This window comes from Arachis ipaensis, chromosome B5 (genome assembly GCF_059453495.1).
Source record: "Arachis ipaensis isolate K30076 ecotype BB chromosome B5, ASM5945349v1, whole genome shotgun sequence".
NCBI lineage: Eukaryota > Viridiplantae > Streptophyta > Magnoliopsida > Fabales > Fabaceae > Arachis > Arachis ipaensis.
The window spans coordinates 68,668,001-68,694,077 of NC_142440.1; the positions used below are offsets into that span (position 1 = coordinate 68,668,001).

At 37.0% G+C, this 26,077-nt stretch overlaps 1 non-coding gene across 1 annotated transcript; it reads left to right on the forward strand.

The window, feature by feature from the left end:
• Positions 1-12,625: 12,625 nt before the first annotated feature.
• On the forward strand, positions 12,626-12,733 carry LOC148564533 (small nucleolar RNA R71). Its single transcript, XR_015884181.1, has one exon. It is a non-coding gene; the product is annotated as a small nucleolar RNA R71 (small nucleolar RNA).
• The last annotated feature ends 13,344 nt before the right edge of the window (positions 12,734-26,077 follow it).

Consider the following 26,077-nt stretch of genomic DNA (forward strand, 5'->3'; position numbering starts at 1 on the left):
TCTGGCGTAAAACGCCAGAACTGGCACCAAAACTGGAGTTAAACGTCCAAACTGGCACCCAAGCTGGTGTTTAACTCCACAAATGGCCTATGCACGTTAAAGCTTCAATGCTCAGCCCAAGTACACACCAAGTGGGCCCCGGGAGTGGATTTCTGCACTATTTGCACTTAGTTACTTATTTTCTGTAATCCCTAGTAACTAGTTAATATAAATAGCACTTTTTACTATTGTATTAGACACACTTGGGACTTTTATGTTACATTTGGAGGCTGGCCACACGGCCATGCCTAGACCTTTTTCTCTTATGTATTTTCTACGGTGGAGTTTCTACACCTCATAGATTAAGGTGCGGAGCTCTGCTGTTCTTCATGAATTAATGCAAGTACTATTATTTCTCTTTCAATTCACGCTTACTTCTTCTCCAAGATATACTCTCGTACTTAATTCAGTTAAGTCAGAATGAATGGGTGACCCGTGACAATCACCCACTATCTTCGTTACTCGCTTAGCCAAGATCCACATGGCTGACAACCACAAGCGGTCTACATGATGTTCAACGTAGTCATTGGACGACAGCCGGAGTATAATCTCTTGGGTCTCTAATCCACGATTTGCATCGCCTCCCCTAACAACAGAGCATCTGAATTCGTGAGACTAAAACCTTCGTGGTATAGGCTAGAACCAATTGGCAGCATTCTTGAGATCCGAAAAGTCTAAACCTTGTCTGTGGTATTCCGAGTACGATTTGGGAAGGGATGAATGTGACGAGCTTCAAACTCACGAATGTTGGGTGCAGTGACAGTGTGCAAAAGGATAGAGAGATCCTATTCCGATGCTAGTGAGAACCGACAGATGATTAGCCGTGCGGTAGCTGTACCTGGTATTTTTCATCCAAGACGAGAAATCCGACAGTTGATTAGCCGTGCAGAAACCGCACCTGGTATTTTTCATCCGAGAGGATCATACAGCTTGCAATGGAAGAGAGCACGCATGGTTAGATGAAGACAATAGGAAAGTAGAGGTTCAGAAGCAACAAAGCATCTCCAAACGCTTATCTGAAACTTCCACCAATGAATTGCATAAGTATCTTTATTTTATTTTATGTTTTATTTATCTTTTAATTATCAAAACCTCATAACCATTTGAATCCGCCTGACTAAGATTTACAGGATGACCATAGCTTGCTTCAAGCCAACAATCTCTGTGGGATCGACCCTTACTCACGTAAAGTATTATTTGGACGACCCAGTGCACTTGCTGGTTAGTTGTGCGGAGTTGTGAAAAGTGTGATCACAATTTCGTGCACCAGTAATCAAGATAATTGAACATGGTAAAAACTCAAATAATTGTGTTAAGTGGTGGTATTTAATTATAATATAAAGATTGGGTAAATTACTAATTTAAATGACATTAGTAAAGCCGAACTTTTTCAATCTTCCGGGTCCAATATCAAGTGACCATCCTTTGTCAAATAAAATTAAATCATAACATAATATCAATATTACATTATTATTCATTTTATTTAAAGATCACAGAACGAAAAACTTATTATAGACGTTATGCGAATAAAACATAAAATTCGCAAACGCGACTCTAGCGCAAAATCCAAGTTGTTACAAGACGAAGTTGCCATAGTCGCCGGAGCAGTAGCGACAATAGCTAAAGTAATGGTTGCTGTCACGACAACCGTGACAAAAATGGAAAAAGCAGCTGCAATGGAAGGAGAAACACTTTGTTGATGAGCAGCTTGGGAGTCCATGGAGAATGTTGAACAAAATAAACAAAATTGAAAGAAAATTTGAAAGAGTTTCTGGTGATGAAGGTGTTTTTTTTTTAATAGATGAAGGAGTGATATGAGAGAATTACTTTGAAAATATCTAATAAAATCCCATCAAAATCCATAAAGGAATATTGCGTATCCCCAGGAAACTACGCGCGCCATTTCACATCTCTGTAACTGTCTTTTCAAATATGAATTTGAAAATATGTCTCGTAAAAAGCATGTGTTGTATAAAACTTTTTATTTCATTTATGAAATGCTAAGTTTTAAGAGACAATTTGTTAGTACAAAAGTTTGACATAATAGTGACATCGACCATAGTGTATAAATCAACAAATGATTTGGTCGTTAGGTAAGAGTGATACTAGAGCTAAGAAGGCTGAGTCGAAACAACAAGAAAGCATGTGGGGGTGACTACTTGATGGCCAAGGTAAATTAGAAACGTGGATGATTAAGTTTGGAAGACAAGGTAAAACCAAATCGTGGGAGAGAATATCATTCAACACGATTAGATTTGTCTTCTATAAAAAGAAGAACCAGGAAAGGTCAAAAGGACTTCAATTTTCAACATCTCAAACTACACTAAAATTCTCTAGAAAAATTCCAAAATCACACTGACGTCAAGAGAAGTCATGGAGTGCAAGTGCATGTGAGTTTTTGAAGTTAATCTATCCTATTTAGTTCTTTTGTTTATTACTTCAAGTTTATTTATTTACTTAAATTCTAAAATTTGTTTATTATTTTATTTTGTTATTGTAATCATATATTTTACATTATTAAGTTTACTCATCATAGTTATTCTTTTTCAAGTTATATTCTATTATATTATTTTCCTTATAAGTTTGCTCGAAAGTCACATGCAAATCTTGGTGTGGCAAGCCAATTTTGACATTAAATTAATAAGTTCCTGGTCAAATTCACTTTTTAAAGAAATCGTATCTATTCTTCAAATTGAGATCTTTTGATACAAGCTTGATCGACACCTGCGTCGAGGATCAAACAAAAATCGAGAGAAATACAATTAAAAAAAAGGTCCTACTGATGATGGAGCATCTTATACCCTTTTTCACAGTATTTTTAGTGTATTTTTAGTTATATTTTATTAAGTTTTATTAAGTTTTAGTATGTTTTAGTGCAAAATTTACCTTTTGGATGCCACTTTGAGTTTTTGTGTTTTTCCTATTATTTTTGGGGATTTTTGGGTGAAATTGGCGAAATCTAGCAAAGGCCGATTCAGAGGCAAAGAAAGGATAACAGATGCTGTTAGATCCTGACCTTCATGCATTCCAATGAGCATATTTTGAGTTACAAAGGTCCAATTGATTCACTCTTAACGGTGTTGGAAAGCTAACTTCTAGGGCTTTTCAGAATATATAATGGTTTATACTTTTCTTTCAGAATCACTACTCAAAGAGGGCGTTGAACGCCCACCTCTAGAGTTGAACGCTCAAGAAGGACCAGCCTCCAAGTTGAACGCCCAAGACTGGAGTTCAACTCCCAAAGAGGAGCAAGCCCAGCGTTGAACGCCCAAGACTAGAGTTCAATGCCACCTAGGGAGCAAGGAAACAGCACGCTCACCCCCCCTAATGGGCGTTCAACGCCCAGAAGCCCAAGTTGAACGCCAGGCATACGAAGCACATGACCAAAGTGGGCCCAAAGTAGATTTTAGCACTTTTTAGCTTATCTTATTTCCCTTTTGTAATTTTTAATTAAAAACAATATCTTTTAGATTTAGTCTTAGAGTTTTTATTATAAATAAGGGACTTCCTTCCTCCTGAGGATCAGGCCTCCCAAGAGGCGAGAAGCACACATACATTACTTTAAACCTTCTTAAAGCATGAGTAACTAAACCTCCTTGTTAAGGATAGGAGCTCTGCTTATTCCATGGATTAATATCATTACTTTTCTACTTTAATTTATGTTTGATTCTATTCTATGATGCATTTTCGTTCTTCATCCTTATGAATCTGGTGTGGAACAGAAGTATGACCCCTTATTCTACATGAGTTCTTGCGAGTCCCTGACAGGATAGTATTGAGCTGCAGCTTGAGAATACATCACAGGTTCCAACAGAGTATCTGGGCTAATTGGGATAAGTGACATAAAATCTCGTTAGTCATGGGTAATTGAGGTTTCTATGGTGCTAAGGCTAGAATCCTGAGCTTCATTCCCCAATCCGGAAGATCTGACCTTGTCTGTGGCGTTTTGAGTAGAATCACCAGAGATTGAATTGTGTGAGCTTCACCCTCGTTCAGATCGAATGACCACTAACCCTGGCGTTTGGTGTGGATCAGATGAGATTAATGACCACTGATCTAGGCTTTAATCACTTACAGCCTTGCCATTGAATGAATCACTCATTGTTAAAGTAGTCAGTAAGAAGTATTAATCCAACAATTCTCATGGGATCGACCCTCACTAACCTGAGATATTACTTGGACAACCCGGTGCACTTGTCGGTGAAGTTGTGCGAGTTCAATTTCGCGCACCAAGTTTTTGGTGCCGTTGCTAGGGATTGTTCGAGATTGACAAAATACCGGTAATTAATTTTGACAATTAATTACTCTTTTAATTGTGTTTTTTATTTTCTTTTTCAAAATTTTCCAAAAAAAATCTTTTTCTTTAATTTGAGTCTGGTGTCACAAATTAAGTTTGGTGTCCCTTTGGTTTTTGTTTCTTTTCTTGAGTTTTTGAAATTTGTTCTTATTTTTCTTTCTTGGTGTTCGAAATTTTCGTTGTGTTTTTCTTTGTTTGATTTCAAAATTTTTAAGTTTAATGTCTTTCAGTGTTTTTCCTTTTTAATTTTTTGAATTTAGTATTGTTTGATTTTAAAATTTTTAAGTTTGTTCATTTAGTGTTTGTCCTTTCTTTTTAATTATTCAAATATATATATATACAATGACGAATCTAAAAAATTTTGATAGTGGGGGCAATATATATATATATATATATATATATATATATATTTATATATATATATAATAATTTTTATAATAAAAATATTATGTGTACATAAAAATCAGTTATTAAATTACTCATTAATCATTATATATTTGTATATAAATATATATATTGTTTAATTTATTTTTAATGTGTATTTTTTATTTCAATATATATACATGTGGTTATTTTCTATGTACATATAACATGATTAGTTTTTAAAATTATCTAATTTACAAATTAAAATACTAAAATAGTAATTTAAATAATGACATATAATTTAAAATTTTATTATTTAGGTTTCATATTTTAAAAAAATTAAGAAACTTTTTAACAATACAATCAAAATATCTCTCTTTTTATATAGAATAATGCTACACATTCATGTTATGTAGTTGTTACGGGAAAAAAATTAAAACTAATATAAAAAAAGATAAATAATACTCTTTCGAGTCGATTTCTAAGAAAAAAACAAATTTCATTTAAATTGTGAATTTATCATTCTAATGATATCTAATATGACATTTTTAAATTGGCTATGAAGTACCAAAAATTAAATAAAATATTATTGTGGGGTCAAATTCAATAATTTAATAGGGGCAAATAAATATTATTATCATATAGTACTCAAAAAATTTTCAAATTCCGTCCCTGTATATATATATATTTCCTTATGATTTGTTTTAAATTTTAAGTTTGGTGTCTTTTTAGTATTCTTTTTGTTTCATTTAATTTTCTGTAAATCTTATCTTTTGTTGATCTTTAAATCTTTTATCTTATCTTTTTCATTGATTTCAAATTTTATTATCTTATCTTTCTTTTAAAATTCAAATTTTAAAAGTTTAGTATTTTGTTAGATTCTCTATCCATTCAATTTGAATTTCAAAATCTTTTCTTATCTTATTTTAAAATTCACATTTTAAAAGTTTAGTATCTTGTTAGTTGTTCCTTCTTTCAAATTTAAATTTCAAAATTTTTGTTTGACTTTTTCTTTTCAAATTTCAAAAATGTTCAAAATCAAATCTTTAAAATTTAATTTCAAATCTAGTTAGTTACTTGTTTGTTTTATCTTATTTTAATTTTAAAAGTTTGGTATCTTTTAATATTTTTTTTTCTTTTTAAATTTTAAAAATTTCAAATCTTATCTTTAATCAATTTTCCTTTTAAAATTTTCAAATCATATTTTACTTATCTTTCTTGATTTTTAATTTTTATCTTTTCTTAAAATTTCAAACTTTGATATCTTATGATATCCTATCTTTATTTTAAATTCAAATTTTAAAAAGTTTAGTATTTTGTTAGTTTTTCTTTCTTTCAAATTTGAATTTCAAAATCTTTATTTGAACTTTTCTTTCTAATTTTCGAAAATTTTCAAATCAAATCTTCCATCTTTATTTTCAAATCTTTTTAGTTAATTGGTTGCTTTATCCTGTTTTATTTTTAAGTTTGGTGTCTCTTTAATTTTTCTTTTTCTTTCTTTTTAAATTTTAAAAATTTCTAAACTCTTTTCTTTCTAATTTTTTTAAATTTTTTTTGAAATTGTTAATTAACTTTTTTATTTATTTTTGAATTAGTATCCTTTTTTATTTGTTTATTTTTGAAATTTAATTAAAAAAAATTTTCTGCTCTTTCTTCCTTATTCTTTTCTGTTCCCACCTGGTGCGTTTAATTTTGTTTGGTGTTTTGTGCTAAGGAACAATCATGGAAAGGGACCACATGTGTTACTACTCACACCCAAGGAGTGATTCAACTTACTATGGATGGAGGAATTATCCGGATTTATGTTGGCAAGTTCAAGAGCAAAGAGATGTCAATGTTTCATATTCCATCTATCAAGAACCACCATCTCTCTATCCTTCCTCTTCTTATTCATATCAAGAACCATCATCTTTTGATCTTGCCTGTGAAGAACTAGAGCAATTAATAGAGAAAATTTTGCAAAAATTTCCATCATCATCCCTTACTTACTCATACCAACAACCATGCTCTTTCTACTCATATCAAGCGCCATCATCTCATTGTTCATATCAAGAATCATCATCTTCATATCAAGAACTATCAGCTTTAGAGCTTACCATAAAAGAATTAGAGGAGGCCGTTCAAAGTTGCATACATGATATGAGAATGAGTGTTAAGAATGTAAAGGGGCATGTGGGGGTGATTACTAAGCATTGGGAAGGGGAACAAGCAAACTCCCTCACAAGAAAAGCAATGCAAATTCATACAAAAGAATGTGAGAGAATTATTCAAAGGAGTCCATACCCAATGAAGTAGAGAACTCTCTACCCTCACATATGGAAGAAGAAGAAGATGCACGAAAAAAGGAGGTTGTAGGAGAGAAAAACATTTACGGTAATGTACACTCTATTGAAGCAGAGAGCTACATAGAGGGTGAGTTCACCGAACCACCAATTCCAGATGTTCTTGATGAAGGGTACACTCCACCCATCACACAACACAAAAATCCTGAATTCAGGGTGGTAGAGTGGTGTACGAAATTGTGATCTCCAGGCTCGAACAAATCCTGGTAATGGCTCCAAAGCTTGGTGCTCTGATCTTAATTCATAATTGTCACAACTTCGATACAACTAACCAGCAAGTGCACTGGGTCGTCCAAGTAATACCTTACGTGAGTAAGGGTCGAATCCCACGGAGATTGTTGGTATGAAGCAAGCTATGGTCACCTTGTAAATCTCAGTCAGGCAGATATAAAGTGATAATGGTGTTTTCGAATATTATATAATAAAATGGGGATAGAGATACTTATGTAAATCATTGGTAGGAATTTCAGATAAGCGAGTGGAGATGCTTTTCGTTCCTCTGAACCTCTGCTTTCTTGCTATCTTCATCCAATCAGTCTTACTCCTTTCCATGGCTGGCTTTATGCAAGGGCATCACCGTTGTCAGTGGCTACATCCCCTCCTCTCAGTGAATAATATGCTCACGCACCCTGTCACGGCACGGCTATTCATCTGTCGGTTCTCGATCATGCTGGAATAGGATTCACCCTCCTTTTGCGTCTGTCACTAACGCCCAGCACTCGCGAGTTTGAAGCTCGTCACAGTCATTCAATCATTGAATCCTACTCAGAATACCACAGACAAGGTTTAGACCTTCCGGATTCTCTTGAATGCCGCCATCATTCTAGCTTACGCCACGAAGATTCTGGTTAGGAGATCTAAGAGATATTCATTCTAGCTTAATTCATGTAGAACAGAAGTGTTTGTCAGGCACGCGTTCATAAGGGGGAAGGATGATGAGCGTCACATATAATCATCACCTTCATCACGTTCTTGGGTGCGAATGGATATCTTAGAAGCGAAATAAGAAGAATTGAATAGAAAACAGTAGTACTTGCATTGATCTTTGAGGAACAGCAGAGCTCCACACCTTAATCTATGGAGTGTAGAAACTCTACCGTATGAAAATACATAAGTGGAGGTCCAGGCATGGCCGAGATGGCCAGCCCCCAAAACGTGATCAAAGGATCATAAGGTAATCCAAAGATCCAAAGATGTCAAATACAATAGTAAGAGGTCCTATTTATAATAAACTAGCTACTAGGGTTTACATGAGTAAGTAATTGATGCATAAATCCACTTCTGGGGCCCACTTGGTGTGTGCTTAGGTCGAGCCTTAACTTTCCACGTGCAGAGGCCATTTGTGGAGTTGAACGCCAGGTTTTGATCCATTTTTGGCGTTCAACTCTGGTTTTGGATCCTTTTCTAGCGCTGGACGCCAGATTTGGGCAGAAAGCTGGCGTTGAATGCCAGTTTACGTCGTCTATTCTTGGCCAAAGTATGGAGTATTATACATTGCTGGAAAGCCCTGGATGTCTACTTTCCAACGCAATTGGAAGCGCTCCATTTCGAGTTCTGTAGCTCAAGAAAATCCACTTTGAGTGCAGGGAGGTCAGAATCCAACAGCATCAGCAGTCCTTCTTCAACCTCTGAATCTGATTTCTGCTCAAGTCCCTCAATTTCAGCCAGAAAATACCTGAAATCACAGAAAAACACACAAAATCATAGTAAAGTCCAGAAATGTGAATTTAACATAAAAACTAGTGAAAACATCCCTAAAATTAACTAGATCCTACTAAAAACATACTAAAAACAATGCCAAAAAGCGTATAAATTATCCGCTCATCACAACACCAAACTTAAATTGTTGCTTGTCCCCAAGCAACTGAAAATCAAATAGGATAAAAAGGAGAGAATATACTATAAATTCCAAACTATCAATGAAACATAGCTCCAATCAAATGAGCGGGACTTATAGCTTTTTGCCTCTTGAATAGTTTTGGCATCTCACTTCATCTATTGAGGTTCAGAATGATTGGCATCTATAGGAACTCAGATTTCAGATAGTGTTATTGATTCTCCTAGTTCAGTATGATGATTATTGAACACAGTTATTTTATGAGTCTTGGCCGTGGCCCTAAGCACTTTGTTTTCCAGTATTACCACCGGATACATAAATGCCACAGACACATAATTGGGTGAACCTTTTCAGATTGTGACTCAGCTTTGCTAAAGTCCCCAATTAGAGGTGTCCAGGGTTCTTAAGCATACTCTTTTTTTGCTTTGGACCTTGACTTTAACCGCTCAGTCTCAAGTTTTCACTTGACACCTACACGCCACAAGCACATGGTTAGGGACAGCTTGGTTTAGCCGCTTAGACCAGGATTTTATTCCTTTTAGGCCCTCCTATCCACTGATGCTCAAAGCCTTGGGATCCTTTTTATTACCCTTGCCTTTTAGTTTTAAGGGTTATTGGCTTTTTGCTCTTGCCTCTTGGTTTTAAGAGCTTTGGCTTTTTCTGCTTGCTTTTTCTTTCTATATATTTTTTTTATTCGCCTATTTTTTTTTTCTGCAAGCTTTGTTCTTTGCTGCTTTTTCTTGCTTCAAGAATCATTTTTATGGTTTTTCAGATTATCAAATAACATGTCTCCTAGTCATCATTCTTTCAAGAGCCAACATATTTAACATTCTTAAACAACAACTTCAAAAGACATATGCACTGTTCAAGCATACATTCAGAAAACAAGAAGCATTGCCACCACCTCAATATAATTAAGCTAAGTTCAAGGATAAATTCAAAACTCATGTACTTCTTGTTCTTTTGAATTAAAACATTTTTCATTTAAGAGAGGTGATGGATTCATAGGACATTCATATCTTTAAGACATAGTTACTAACTACTAATGATCATGTAATGAAGACACAAACATAGATAAGCACCATAACATAGAAAACGAAAAAAAACAGAAGAAATAAGAGCAAGGAATGAATCCACCTTAGTGATGATGGCGTTTCAATGATGTTTTTGAGCTCTTCTATGTCTCTTCCTTGCCTTTGTTGCTCCTCCTTCATTGCTTTTTAGATCTTCTCTGATTTCATGAAGGATGATGGAGTGCTCTTGATGTTCCACCCTTAGTTGCTTCCAATAATTGTGTGGAAGAAAATGAATCCCCTGAGGTATCTCAGGGATCTCTTGATTTGCAGTCAAATGTTCTACCACTGAGCTATAGACCCTTGATGGAAGCTTTTGTCTTCCCTTTCCTCTTTCTAGAGGTTTCTCTGGCCTTAGGTGCCATCAATGGTTATGGAAAAAACAAAAAAGCTATGCTTTTACCACACCAAACTTAGAATGTTGCTCGCCCTCGAGCAAAAGAAGAAAGAATAGAAGAATAAGAAGATATGGAGGAGATAGAGGGATCTGTGTATGGATGTGAGTGGTGAATGGAGAACAGAAGGGATGGTCATGAATGGAGAGAGAGAGAGGGTGAGGTGGGTGAGGGATTCACAGATCCTGAGATGATCCTGTGGTGTCCACAGATCTTGAGGTGATCCTGTGGTGTCCACAGATCCTGAGGTGTCAAGGCATTTACATCCCTGCACCAATTTAGGCATGCAAAATGCCCTTGCACACAACTCTGGGCGTTCAGCGCCAGGTTGGTGCCCATTTTGGGCGTTCAACGCCAGAACCATGCTCTGTTCTGGCGTTTGAACGCCAGACAGATGCTCCTCCAGGGTGTGATTTTTCTTCTGCTGTTTGATTCCGTTTTTGATTTTTTTGTTTGTTTTGTGACTCCACATGATCATGAACCTATAAAGACATATAACTAAGAAAAATATAGTTAGATAAATAAAAATTGGGTTGCCTCCCAACAAGCGCTTCTTTAATGTCAATAGCTTGACAGTGGGCTCTCATGGAGCCTCACAGATGTGCAGAGCTTTGTTGAGACTCTCCAACACCAAACTTAGAGTTTGGATATGGGAGTTCAACACCAAACTTAGAGTTTGGTTGTGGCCTCCCAACACCAAACTTAGAGTTTGACTGTGGGGGCTCTGGTTGACTCTACTTTGAGAGAAGCTTTTTCTGCTTCCTCTCCATGGTTGCAGAGGGAGATTCTTGAGTTTCAAACACAAGGGAGTCTTCATTCCATTGAAGGACTATTTCACCTCTGTCAACATCAATCACAGCTCTTGCTGTGGCCAGGAAAGGTCTTCCTAGGATGATGGGTTCATCCTCTTCCTTTCCAGTATCCAGGACTATGAAATCAGTAGGGATGTAAAGGCCTTCAACCTTTACTAACACGTCCTCTACTTGTCCATAAGCCTGTTTTCTTGAACTGTCTGCCATCTCTAATGAGATTTTAGCAGCTTGCACCCCATAGATTCCCAGTTTCTCTATTACAGAGAGGGGCATGAGGTTTATTCCTGAACCAAGGTCACACAGAGCCTTAAAGATCATGGTGCCTATGGTGCAGGGTATTATGAACTTTCCAGGATCCTGTCTCTTCTGAGGCAATGTCAGTTGATCCAGATCACTTAGTTCATTGATGAACAAGGGAGGTTCAACTTCCCAAGCATCAATGCCAAATAATTTGGCATTCAGCTTCATGATTGCACCAAGAAACTTGGCAGTTTGCTCTTTAGTAACATCCTCATTCTCTTCAGAAGAGGAATACTCATCAGAGCTCATGAAGGGCATAAGGAGGTTCAATGGAATCTCTATGGTCTCTAGATGAGCCTCAGAGTCCTTTAGTTCCTCAGAGGGAAGCTCCTTATTGATCACTAGACATCCCAGGAGGTCTTCCTCCTTGGGATTCACGTCCTCTCCTCTCCTCACAGGTTCGGCCATGGCGCTTATGTCAATGGCCTTGCACTCTCCTTTTGGATTCTCTTCTGTATTGCTTGGGAGAGTACTAGGAGGGATTTCAGTGATCCTTTTACTCAGCTGGCCCACTTGTGCTTCCAGATTTCTAATGGAAGATCTTGTTTCATTCATGAAACTTACAGTGGCCTTAGACAGATCAGAGACTAAGTTTGCTAAATTAGAAGCATTTTGTTCAGAGTTCTCTGTCTGTTGCTGAGTGGATGATGGAAAAGGTTTATTATTGTTAAACCTATTTCTTCCACCATTATTAAAGCCTTGTTGAGGCTTTTGATCCTTCCATGAGAAATTTGGATGATTTCTCCATGATGAGTTATAGGTGTTTCCATAAGGTTCACCTAAGTAATTCACCTCTGCTATTGCAAGGTTCTCAGGATCATAAGCTTCTTCTGCATAAGAAGCGTCTTGAGTACTGTTGGATGTAGCTTGCATTCCATGCAGACTCTGAGAGATCATATTGACTTGCTGAGTCAATATTTTATTCTGAGCCAATATGGCATTCAGAGTATCAACTTCAAGAACTCCCTTCTTCATAGGCGTCCCATTACTCACAGGATTCCTTTCAGAAGTGTACATGAACTGGTTATTAGCAACCATGTCAATGAGTTCTTGAGCTTCTGCAGGCGTTTTCTTTAGGTGAATGGATCCACCTGCAGAAGTGTCCAGTGACATCTTTGATAGCTCAGATAAACCATCATAGAATATATCCAGGATGGTCCATTCTGAAAGCATGTCAGAAGGACACTTTTTGGTCAACTGTTTGTATCTTTCCCAAGCTTCATAGAGGGATTCACCTTCTTTCTGTCTGAAGGTTTGAACATCAGCTCTAAGCTTGCTCAGCTTTTGAGGAGGAAAGTACTTGGCTAAGAAAGCCGTGACCAGTTTATCCCAAGAGTTCAGGCTGTCTTTGGGTTGAGAATCCAACCATAATCTAGCTCTGTCTCTTACAGCAAAAGGGAAAAGCATGAGCCTGTAGACTTCAGGATCTACTCCATTAGTCTTAACAGTATCACATATCTGCAAGAATTCAGTTAAGAACTGAAAAGGATCTTCAGATGGAAGTCCATGAAACTTGCAGTTCTGCTGCATCAGAGAAACTAATTGAGGTTTCAGCTCAAAATTGTTTGCTCCAATGGCAGGAATGGAGATGCTTCTTCCATGTAAATTGGAATTAGGTGCAGTAAAGTCACCAAGCATCTTCTTTACATTATTATTATTTTCGGCTGCCATCTCCTTTTCCTGTTCGAAAATTTCTGAAAGGTTATCTCTGGATTGTTGTATTTTAGCTTCTCTTAATTTTCTCTTCAGAGTCCTTTCAGGTTCTGGATCTGCTTCCACAAGAATGTTCTTATCCTTGCTCCTGCTCATATGACAAAGAAGAGGGCACAGAAAAATAATAATAATAATAGAGATCCTTTATACCACAATATAGGGATCCCTGTGTGAGTAGAAGAAGAGGGGGAGACAAAGAATGTAATATAATGGAAGAAACACAACTGTGAGGATGGCAGAGATGTGAGATGAGATGTTAGGACATGAATGAATGAATAGAATAAGATGGGGGAGGGATAATTTTCGAAAATTATTTTGAAAAAGAGTTAGTGATTTTCGAAAATGGTTTTTGAAAATTGATAGTATTTTTTCGAAATTTTTTTTTAAAATTAAAAATAAAAATAATTAGTTAATTAAAAAGAAATTTTTGAAAAAGAGGGAAGATATTTTCGAAAATTAGAGAGAGAGAGTTAGTTAGGTAGTTTTGAAAAAGTTAAGAAACAAACAAAAAGTTAGTTAGTTAGTTGAAACAGATTTTGAAAAGATAAGAAGCTAGGAAGTTAGAAAAGATATTTTGAAAAGATATTTTTTTGAAAAAGATAAGATAAGAAGATATTTTTGAAAAGATATGATTGAAATTAGTTTTGAAAAAGATTTGATTTTTAAAATCACAATTAATGAGTTGATTCACAAGAAATCACAAGATATGATTCTAGAACTTAAAGTTTGAATCTTTCTTAACAAGCAAGTAACAAACTTAAAATTTTTGAATCAAAACATTAATTGATTATGTTATTTTCGAAAATTTGATATAAAAATAAGAAAAAGATTTTTGAAAAATATTTTTTTAATTTTCGAAAATAACTAAGAATTTTGAAAAAGATTTGATTTTTGAAAAAGATTTTGAAAAAGATAAGATTTTCAAATTGAAAATTTGATTTGCCTCATGAGAAACAACTTGATTTTAAAAATTTTTGAAAAAGTCAACTCAAATTTTCGAATTTGATGAGAGAAAAAGGGAAAGATATTTTTTTGATTTTTTGAATTTTTTTTTTTTTGAAAACATGAAAATTATGCAATGCATGAAATTTTTAGATCAAAACAATGAATGCATGCAAGAATGCTATGAATGTCAAGATGAACACCAAGAACACTATGAAGATCATGATGAACATCAAGAACATATTTTTGAAAAATTTTTAATGCAAAGAAAACATGCAAGACACCAAACTTAGAATTCTTTAATGCTTACGCACTAAGAATTCAAGAATGCATATGATAAACATGAAAAGACACAAAACAAAAAATCATCAAGATCAAACAAGAAGACTTACCAAGAACAACTTGAAGATCATGAAGAACACCATGAATGCATGATATTTTCGAAAAAATGCAAGATGCATATGCAAGTGACACCAAACTTATGATATGACTCAAGACTCAAACAAAAAACACAAAAATATTTTTGATTTTTATGATTTTCTAATTTTTTTTTTTGGATTTTTATTTTATGTTTTTCGAAAAATAATTTTGAAAAAGAAAATAAGGATTCCAAAATTTTTAATATGAATTCCAAGAATCTTATGCTCTAAAGCTCCAATCAAAGGGTCAGGCATGGCTTAATAGCCAGCCAAGCTTTAGTATGTAACTCAGACATGACACGCCTGACATTCCTTACATTCAACAGCCAATTGGCTAAGAAAGATAAAGAAGCTCTTCTCTTGAGTATAAGAATTGAGACATGGCTTTACAGCCAGCCAGGCTTCAACATGCTCCATGAAACACTAGAATTCATTCTTAAAAATTCTGAAAGGAAAATATATTTTTGAAAACATTTTAAAAATTTTTTTTTCGAAAACAAAGGAAGAATTTTTGAAAGATTTTTGAAAATTTTTTTGAAAACAAGACAAAAAGAAAATTACCTAATCTGAGCAACAAGATGAACCGTCAGTTGTCCAAACTCGAACAATCCCCGGCAACGGCGCCAAAAACTTGGTGTTGTTGCCGGATCGAACTTGGCACTGATGTTACCGGACCAAAAGCTTGCCGAAAACTCAAACAATCCCCGGCAACGGCGCCAAAAACTTGGTGCACGAAATTGTGATCTCCAGGCTCGAACAAATCCTGGTAATGGCTCCAAAGCTTGGTGCTCTGATCTTAATTCATAATTGTCACAACTTCGATACAACTAACCAGCAAGTGCACTGGGTCGTCCAAGTAATACCTTACGTGAGTAAGGGTCGAATCCCACGGAGATTGTTGGTATGAAGCAAGCTATGGTCACCTTGTAAATCTCAGTCAGGCAGATATAAAGTGATAATGGTGTTTTCGAATATTATATAATAAAATGGGGATAGAGATACTTATGTAAATCATTGGTAGGAATTTCAGATAAGCGAGTGGAGATGCTTTTCGTTCCTCTGAACCTCTGCTTTCTTGCTATCTTCATCCAATCAGTCTTACTCCTTTCCATGGCTGGCTTTATGCAAGGGCATCACCGTTGTCAGTGGCTACATCCCCTCCTCTCAGTGAATAATATGCTCACGCACCCTGTCACGGCACGGCTATTCATCTGTCGGTTCTCGATCATGCTGGAATAGGATTCGCCCTCCTTTTGCGTCTGTCACTAACGCCCAGCACTCGCGAGTTTGAAGCTCGTCACAGTCATTCAATCATTGAATCCTACTCAGAATACCACAGACAAGGTTTAGACCTTCCGGATTCTCTTGAATGCCGCCATCATTCTAGCTTACGCCACGAAGATTCTGGTTAGGAGATCTAAGAGATATTCATTCTAGCTTAATTCATGTAGAACAGAAGTGTTTGTCAGGCACGCGTTCATAAGGGGGAAGGATGATGAGCGTCACACATAATCATCACCTTCATCACGTTCTTGGGTGCGAATGGATATCTTAGAAGCGAAATAAGAAGAATTGAATAGAAAACAGTAGTACTTGCATTGATCTTTGAGGAACAGCAGAGCTCCACACCTTAATCTATGGAGTGTAGAAACTCTACCGTATGAAAATACATAAGTGGAGGTCCAGGCATGGCCGAGATGGCCAGCCCCCAAAACGTGATCAAAGGATCATAAGGTAATCCAAAGATCCAAAGATGTCAAATACAATAGTAAGAGGTCCTATTTATAATAAACTAGCTACTAGGGTTTACATGAGTAAGTAATTGATGCATAAATCCACTTCTGGGGCCCACTTGGTGTGTGCTTGGGTCGAGCCTTAACTTTCCACGTGCAGAGGCCATTTGTGGAGTTGAACGTCAGGTTTTGATCCATTTTTGGCGTTCAACTCTGGTTTTGGATCCTTTTCTGGCGCTGGACGCCAGATTTGGGCAGAAAGCTGGCGTTGAATGCCAGTTTACGTCATCTATTCTTGGCCAAAGTATGAAGTATTATACATTGCTGGAAAGCCCTGGATGTCTACTTTCCAACGCAATTGGAAGCGCTCCATTTCGAGTTCTGTAGCTCAAGAAAATCCACTTTGAGTGCAGGGAGGTCAGAATCCAACAGCATCAGCAGTCCTTCTTCAACCTCTGAATCTGATTTCTGCTCAAGTCCCTCAATTTCAGCCAGAAAATACCTGAAATCACAGAAAAACACACAAAATCATAGTAAAGTCCAGAAATGTGAATTTAACATAAAAACTAATGAAAACATCCCTAAAATTAACTAGATCCTACTAAAAACATACTAAAAACAATGCCAAAAAGCGTATAAATTATCCGCTCATCATAGAGATAATCAAGGAAAGCACTGAAAAGGGAATTGTGACCGAGGAACAAAAGATGATATCCATGAAAAAGAGAAGGTCATCCAGAAGCAATCCAACCCCTACCCTAACAAGCAAGGAGGATCACTCTGATAACAATACCAGAAAGTTTGTTAGGAGGAATTCACATCCGAGGGCACTAATCTTCTCCTCTTCTCCCTTGGAGTCATTTCTTTTAACCAACTGGAAGAAAAGAAAGAAAATTTAACATTCAGGTGTCAAGCTAATGACATTAAAGAAGCTCTTGTTAGGAGGCAACCTAACCATAAGTATCATATAGTATTTCCTTCTTTTCTATTTTCTTTCTGTTACTCTAGTTTGATTTTATATTATTTTATTTTCTATTAATTTTTATAGTTTTCCTCTTTTTCTAACATTTGTGATCATGTGTAGCACTTAGAACAGAAATAGGAACGCATAGGGGAGAAACAGAACACCCTAGAGGATGCCCCTTACTGGCGTTCAACGCAAGAAGGGGGAAGAGAGCTTGGGCGTTCAACGCCCATAAGGGAAGCAGTCCTGGCATTTAAACGCCAACAGGGGACCAAGTTTTCTTTGCTTGGGGACAAGCAAACTTTTTAAGTTTGGTGTTGCAAAGCGAGCTCTAGGTGTATATTATCATCAATGGCACCAAAGGGAGGTGAATCATCTTCACAGAAGAGCACAGCCTGGGCAACCATCAGTACTGAGGTGGTTGAGTTTCATCCCCCCTTTCTTTCTGTTTTTCAGTATTTCATTCTATTTTCTATTTTCTATTCTAGCTTTTGCATGATCTTTTTCAAAATTTTGCTTTAGTAGTTTATTTTCACAATTTTCAAAAATTTTTATGGTTAAAGATGTCTCATGAATTGTCTACTAAGCTTAAAAAGAAAATAAAAAAAAAGAAGTAGCAAAATGCATAAGATTTCGAGTTAAATCATGAGTTATTCCAATTACTTAAGATGTGGTGGCCTTATCTCTATTTTCTGAATGTATGAATTAACTGCACATATTTGATATTGGAGTTGAGTATGTTGGCTCTTGAAGAATGGTGAATTTAGAGAAGTATTATTGATACTCTAAAAAATAAAAAAATATTGATTCTTGAAGTAAGAAAAAGGAGCAAAAAGAAAAAAAAAAGAAAAAAAAGAGCAATGATCCAAGGCTTTGAGTATCAATGGTTAGGAGGGTCAATTAATTGGCCTAAAAAGCTCAAATGACTTGTTATCCCTAACTAAATGCTTGTGGTGTGAAGGTGTCAAGTAAAAAGCTTGAGACTAAGCAGTTAAAGTCGTAGTCCAAAGCTAAAGAGTATGCTTAAGAACTCTGGGTGCCACTGTTTGGGAATTTAACCAAAGCTAAATTCGAATCCAAAGGGTTCTCCCAGTTAAGTGTCTGTGGCGTTTATGTATCCGGTGGTAATACTTGAAAACAAAATGCTTAGAGTCACGACTAGGCTCAAAGAGCTGCAAAGCACCAAAACAAAAAGCTGTGTTCAAGAATCAAGAAAAGCTAAAAGAAGAGAATTAATAATATCATCCGGATACTAATTCCAAGGGATGTCAATATTTCTGAGCTTCAAAGGAAAGTGAGACGCCAAAACTGTTCAGAAGTAAAGAGCTAATAGCCCCATTCAATATTTGGAACTGAGCTTCATTGACAACTCTGAGACGTATTGTATTTTTCTCTTCCAATTGTCCTATCCTGTTTTTGGTTGCTTAAAGACAAGCAACAGTTTAAGTTTGGTATTCTGATGACAGAGCATCTTATACCCTTTTTCACAGCATTTTTAGTGTATTTTTAGTTATATTTTATTAAGTCTTATTAAGTTTTAGAATGTTTTAGTGCAAAATTCACCTTTTGGATGCTACTTTGAGTTTTTGTATTTTTTCTATGATTTTAGGTGATTTTTGGGTGAAATTGGTGAAATCTGGCAAAGGCCGATTTAGAGGCAAAGAAAGGATAGCAGATGCTGTCAGATCCTGACCTCCGTGCATTCCAATGAGAATATTTTGAGTTACAGAGATCCAATTGACACGCTCTCAACGACGTTGGAAAGCTAACTTCCAGGAATTTCCAGCAAAATATAATGGTCTATACTTTTCTTTCGGAATCACTGTCCAAAGAGGGCGTTGAATGCCCACCTCTGGAGTTGAATGCCCATGAAGGACCAGCCTCCAAGTTGAACGCCCAAGACTGAAGTTCAACGCCCAAAGAGGAGCAGCCAGAGTTGAACGCCCAAGACTAGAGTTTAATGCCACCCAGGGAGCAAGGAAACAATACGCTCACCCCCCTAATGGGCGTTCAACGCCCAGAAGCCCAAGTTGAACGCCAGGCATACGAAGCACATGACCAAAGTGGGTCCAAAGTGGATTTTAGCACTTCTTAGCTTATCTTATTTCCCTTTTGTAATTTTTAATTAAAAATAATATCTTTTAGGTTTAGTCTTAGAGTTTTTATTATAAATAAGGTACTTCCTTCCTCCTGAGGATCAGGCCTCCCAGGAGGGGAGATGCACACACACATAGGGGTGTGCATGGTTCAGTTTTTCCATAAACTGAACTGAAACTGCACTAAACCATTTTAAATGGTTTAGAAACTGAACCAAACTGCTTTGTCATATAAGAAACTGGTTTTAAACCAGTTTATAATACAGTGCACCAGTTTAAACCAGTTTAAACTGGTTTATGCCTAAAACTAGTTTTCACACCCTCTCTCTCCCTCTCTTCCTTTCCTCTCTCTTTCTCTCTCTCTCTCTCCTTCCTCTCTCTCTCTCTCTCCCCTTCTCTCTCTCCTACCCTCCTCTCTCTCTCTCTCTCTCCCCCTTTTCCCATTCTCTCTCTCTCTCCCTCCTCTTTCTCTCTCCTTCCCCTCTCTCTCTCCCCCTCTTTCTCCCCCTTCCTCTCTCTCTCTCTCCCCCCTTTCCCACACTCTCTCCCTTCTCTCTCCCTCTCTTCCCTTCCTCTCTCTCTCTCCTTTTCTCTCTCTTCCCCCCTCTCTCTCCTACTCTCCCCTCTCTCTCTCCCCCTTCCTCTCTCTCTCTCTCTCCACCCACTCTCTCTCCCCATTTTCCCATTCTCTCTCCCTTCTCCTCTCTCTCTCCTACCCCCTCTCTCTCTCTCCTTTCACTTTCTCTCTCCCCTTCCTCTCTCTCTCCACTTTCTCCCCCCTCTTTCCTTTCTCTCTCCTCTTTCTCCCCCCTTTCTCCCTTCTCTCTCTCTTTTCCCCTCCTCTCTATCTCTCTCCTCTTTGTCTCCCTCCTCTCTCTCCTCTCTCTCTCTCTCCATCCTCTCTCTCTCATCTCTCTCTCTCTCTCCTCTTTTTTCCTCTCCTCTCTCTCTCTTCTCTCCCTCCTCTCTATCTCTCTCCTCTTTGTCTCCCTCCTCTCTCTCCTCTCTCTCTCTCTCCATCCTCTCTCTCCTCTCTCCTCTCTCTCTCCTCTTTGTTCCTCTCCTCTCTCTCTCCTCTCCCTCCTCTCTCTCTCCCTCCCATCTCTCTCTCTCTCTCTCTCTCTCTCTCTCTCTCCTTTGCCTCTCTCTCTCCCTTTCCCTTCCCGTCTCGCTTCCTCTCTCTCTCCTCTTTTTCCCCCTCTCTCCCTTCTCTCTCTCTCCTCTCTCTCTCTCCATCCTCTCTCTCTTCTCTCTCCTCTCTCTCTCTCTCTCTCTCTCTCTCTTCTCTCTCTCCTTTCCCTCTCTCACTCTCCCTCTCCCTTCCCGTCTCTCTTCCTCTCTCTCTCCTCCTCTTTCTCCCTCTCCTCTCTCTCCCTCTCTATTCCCCTTTCTTTCTCTCTCTCCTCTCCCTCCCCTCTCTCCCCCTCCCATCTCTCTTCGTCTCTCTCTCTCTCTCTCTCTCTCTCTCTCTCTCTCTCTCCTCTCCCACTCTTTCCCAATTCCTTCCTCTCTCTCTCTCTCTCGTCCCTTCTCTCTTCTTCTTCTTCTTCTTCTTCTTCTTCTTCTTCTTCTCTCTCTCTCTCTCTCTCTCTCTCCCTCCTTTTCCTCGCTCTCCCCTTTTTTCTCTCTCTCTCTCTCCTCTCCCTCCTCTATCTCTCCCCCTCTTTCTTCCTCTCTCTCTCTCCTTCTCCTCTTTCTTACCCTCCTCTCTCTCTCTTTTTTCTCTCGCTCTCTCTCCATGTCTTTCCTTTTTCTCCCCTCTCCCTTGCTCTCCCTCCCTTCCCCCTTCTCTCTCTCTCTCTCTCTCTCTCTCTCTCCCATTCTGTTTCTCTCTCTTCCTCTTTTCTCTCTCTCCCCCATTTTGTTTCTCTCTCTCTCTTCCTCTTTCTCTCTCTCTCTCCCTCCTTTTTTTCTTTTCTCTCTTTCTCTCTCCTATTTCTCTCTCCCCCTTCCCTTATTTCTCTCTCTCTTTCCCTCTTTCTTTCCTTCCCTTCCTTTCTCTCTTTTCTCTTTCTCTCTCAACATTCTCTCACTCTATATCCCTCTTCTCTCTCTCCCCCCCTTTTCTCCAAAATAAGAGAGAAGGTTGAGAGAGAAAGAGAAGAGGGGGAGAATAGAGAGAGAAAAGGGAGAAAGAGAGAGAGAGAGAGGGATATAGAGTGAGAGAAGGTTGAGAGAGAAAGAGAAAAGAGAGAAAGGAAGGGAAGGAAAGAAAGAGGAGAAAGAAAGAGAGGAGGGCAAAGAAAGAGAGAGAAGAGGAGAGAGAAATAAGGGAAGGGGGAGAGAGAAATATGAGAGAGAAAGAGAGAAAAGGAAAAAAGAGAGAGAGAGAGAGAGAGAAAGAGGAAGAGAGAAGGGAGGGAGAGAGAGAAAGGAGGGAGAGGAGAGAGAAAGAAAATGGGAGAGGGAAAAGAGGGAGAGAGAGAGAGAGAGAGAGAGAGAGAGAGAGAGAGAAGGGGGAAGGGAGGGAGAGCAAGGGAGAGGGGAGAAAAAGGAAAGACATGGAGAAAGAGCGAGAGGAAAAAGAGAGAGAGATGAGGGTAAGAAAGAGGAGAAGGAGAGAGAGAGGAAGAAAGAGGGGGAGAGAGAGAAGAGGGAGAGGAGAGAGAGAGAGAGAGAGAGAGAAAGGGGAGAGTGAGAAAAATGAGGGAGAGAGAGAGAGAGAGAGAGAGAGAGAGAGAGAGAAGAAGAGAGAAGGGACGAGAGAGAGAGAGAGAGAGAGAGGAAGGAATTGGGAAAGAGTGGGAGAGGAGGGAAAGGATAGAGAGAGAGAGAGAGACGAAGAGAGATGGGAGGGGGAGAGAGGGGAGGGAGAGGAGAGAGAGAAAGAAAGGGGAAGAGAGGGGGAGAGAGAGGAGAGGGAGAAAGAGGAGGAGAGAGAGAGAGGAAGAGAGACGGGAAGGGAGAGGGAGAGAGAGATGGAAAGGAGAGAGAAGGGAGAGAGAGAGAGATAGGAAGAGAGACGGAGAGAGAGAGAGATAGAGAGAGAGAGAATGGAGAGAGAGGAGGGAGACAAAGAGGAGAGAGAGGGGGGAAAGAGAGAGAGAAGGGAGAGAGGGGGAAAAAGAGGAGAGAGAGAGGAAGAGAGACGGGAAGGAAGAGGGAGAGAGAGAGAGAGAGAGAGAGAGAGAGATGGGAAGGAGAGGAGAGAGAGAGGAAAGGAAAAAAGAGGAAAGAGAGAGAGAGAGAGAGAGGATGGAGAGAGAGAGAGAGAGAGGATAGAGAAGAGGGAGACAAAGAGGAGAGAGATAGAGAGGAGGGAGAGGAGAGAGAGAGAGGAGAGGAAAAAAGAGGAAAGAGAGAGAGAGGAGAGAGAGAGGAGAGAGAGGAGGGAGACAAAGAGGAGAGAGATAGAGAGGAAGGGGAAAGAGAGAGAAGGGAGAGAGGGGGGAGAAAGAGGAGAGAGAAGGGAAAGAGGGGGGAGAAAGTGGAGAGAGAGAGGAAGGGGGAGAGAGAAAGTGAAAGGAGAGAGTGAAAGAGTATGTAAAAACTAATTTTAGAGTTTAAATAAAACCAGTTTTAATTTGGTTTAAAACTAAACTGAACCATAAAAACTGGTTTTTAATAAACTGGTTTTCATAAAAACTATGGTTTCAGTTCAGTTTTTTATTTAAAAAAACTGGTTTATTTAGAACAGTTTCAGTTCAGTTTCAATTCAGTTCAGTGAAACCAGTTTTTTTGCACACCCCTACACACACATTACTTTACACCTTCTTAAAGCATGAGTAACTAAACCTCCTTGTTAAGGATAGGAGCTCTGCTTATTCGCATGGATTAATATCATTACTTTTCTACTTTAATATATGTTTGATTCTATTCTATGATGCAATGTCGTTCTTCATCCTTATGAATATGGGGTGGAACGAAAGTATGACCCCTTATTCTACATGAGTTCTTGCGAGTCCTTGACAGCATAGTATTGAGCTGCAGTTTGAGAATGCATCACAGATTACAACAGAGTATCTGAGCTAATTGGGATAAGTGACATAAAATCTCGTTAGTCATGGGTAATTGAAGTTTCTGTGGTGCTAAGGCTAGAATCCTGAGCTTCATTCTCCAATCCAGAAGATATGACCTTGTTTATGGCATTTTGAGTAGTATCACCAGAGATTGAATTTCATGAGCTTCACTCTCGTTCAGATCAAATGACCACTGACCCTGGCGCTTGGTGTGGATCAAATGAGATTAATGACCACTGACCCTGGCTTTAATCACTTACAGCCTTGCCATTGAATGAATCACTCATTGTTAAAGTAGTCAATAAGAAGTATTAAACCAGAAAGATAAAGTATCTCTGAGGCCTTAACTGTTTTATTATTATTGTTTCTACGTTATCTCTTTACTGTTTTCTTTATTTTCTCGTTTATGCGCACTCAACAACAACAACTATCTTTCTATTCGCCTGACTAAGATCTGCAAGATAACCACATCTTGCCAATCCAACAATCCTCGTGGGATTGACCCTCACTCACCTGAGGTATTACTTGGACGACCCGATGCACTTGCTAGTAAAGTAGTGCGAGTTCACCCACATACACACCAAAATCATAATTCCCCATTTGAAAGTACCCCTCTATGTTCTTAAGCTAATTCTTTTTATATTGATTAAATATGTTTGTAATACATTGTTATTGGAAGTTTAGGTATTTTTATTTATATGGCGTTATTTTTTAAATTGGTATTAATCAAATCGAACATTTCAATTTGTTTGAAAAAGGAAAATAAGTTATAAATCAGCTTGGGTGCAATTTTAATGTAAAAGTTTTTTTTATTTACAAAAATGCAAATTGAATTATATGATTTGTGATTTTTCTAAAAATAAGCTAAATAATGTAAATCGGACCGTATAATTTATGGACACCACCGTACAAAGAAAAAAGAAATTGGTGCCTCCAATTTTCTAAAGGCCAAAACAGTAAAAATCATATTCCATGACTCATGTTTTTGTGATACACACTTAGATGGAGCATAGTAAGTCATTTTGTATTTCGTAAATTAAAAAGTTCATGTGTTTATATTTATAATTTTTAAAAATTAAGATGCTTTTGAAAGCACTTAATAGAATTTTTTAAAGTTAGCTTATATTTAAAAAAAATAAAAAATCTAATGTAATCTCATACTTTAATAAATGTCAAATTTAATTTTTATATTTATATCTATTATAATATTTTTAAATTTTAAAAACTATTTTACCAAACATAATTATTGTTACTTGTATTTATTGAAAATTATTTTTAATTTGATTTAAAAAATATAAATACTATAATTTAAAAAAAATTATCTTTTAAAAATTAATTTTTGTAAGCTACTTTTACAAGATAAACTTTATCAAACTAAGCCTAAATATAATAAGTGTATGTTCTAATCCCAACCCCGCAGACACACCTCTCTGCAGTGATTAGGGGTGGCAAACCGGGCGAAATCTACTAGGTTGGTCCGCGTAACCCGCCAAAAAGATGGGTTGGGCTGAAAATTTGAAACTGCCAAACTTAAAAAGTTCGTCTAACCCGCATTGTCTAATCCATGGGTTTTGGCGGGCTTCAACGAGATGGGGCGGGCTTCTCCGGTGGGCCAGGCATTTTTTTACAAATTTCTATGTATTATTGATCTACAAGAGGATGAAGATGATAATTAAAGATGTTCTAAGTTATATTTTGGATTATGCTTTATGTTTGATTGATTATAAACTTGAAGATGTTTAATTATATGTTTTGGAGAATGTTTGTTTTGTTTTGGATAATGTTGATTTTATTATTTTGTTTCAAAAAAGTTGGTTTATGATTATATTTATTACATATTTATAATTATAAAGACTTTAATATTTGTGAATTTAAAAATTATAATTTTTTATCTCTTTAAAAATTATAAATTTATTGAAATGGTTGTGAAATTATATATTATTTAATATTTAATAATTTATAAAAAAATTTGACAAATTTAACATATCAACGTGCTAATTCGCTATTAAATGAGATTAAAAAAAATTCAGAACTACCTCACTAAACAAAATGGAAGAGCCAACCTATCAAATAATGAATTTTTGGCGGAATGAGACGGACTTTTTTGTTTGTCAGTACTAGCGGTGATGAAACACCCTCTCTTAGCTTAGCATTGTGATTTTGCTTCACTTCTCTTCTCTGTTCCCGGAACAAATAGATAAATAAATTGCATTAATTAATTAACAAAATTTAATACAGTTCTCCAAAACAGAATAAAATAATAATAACACCATTAATATTTCAATAAACAAAAAAAAAAAAACTGAATGACCTAAACTACTTTTATTACTAGCTAGAATGATACATAACATCTCTGGTAAAAAACATTAAGAATGTGTTTGTAATACTTTGAGAATAAAATCTCACAAGAAAAATTTTAAGAGAATTTTAATTCTCACGTTAGTCTTCAAATTAAATCAGACTAAAAAAAGTCTAATTTGTAATTTTATTATTACTAAAGATTAAAATATCAAAATTATCTCTAATAAATAAATAAATAAAGATAAATAAAAAAAATCACAAAGACAAAATAATAAAAAACACACAATTCGTTTTATTCATACAATCAATTATTTCAAATTATGAATTTAAATTTGAAATAGAATTAGAATTCATCTCTTAAAAAAAATATAATTTTTTTCTCACTTTAATGCTCTCGAAATACACTCTAAACGTTTCAATTTCAAACCGTATAACAGCCAATAACAATAACAATAACAACAAAACAGAATAAAGTTCAAAACAAACCGAAGA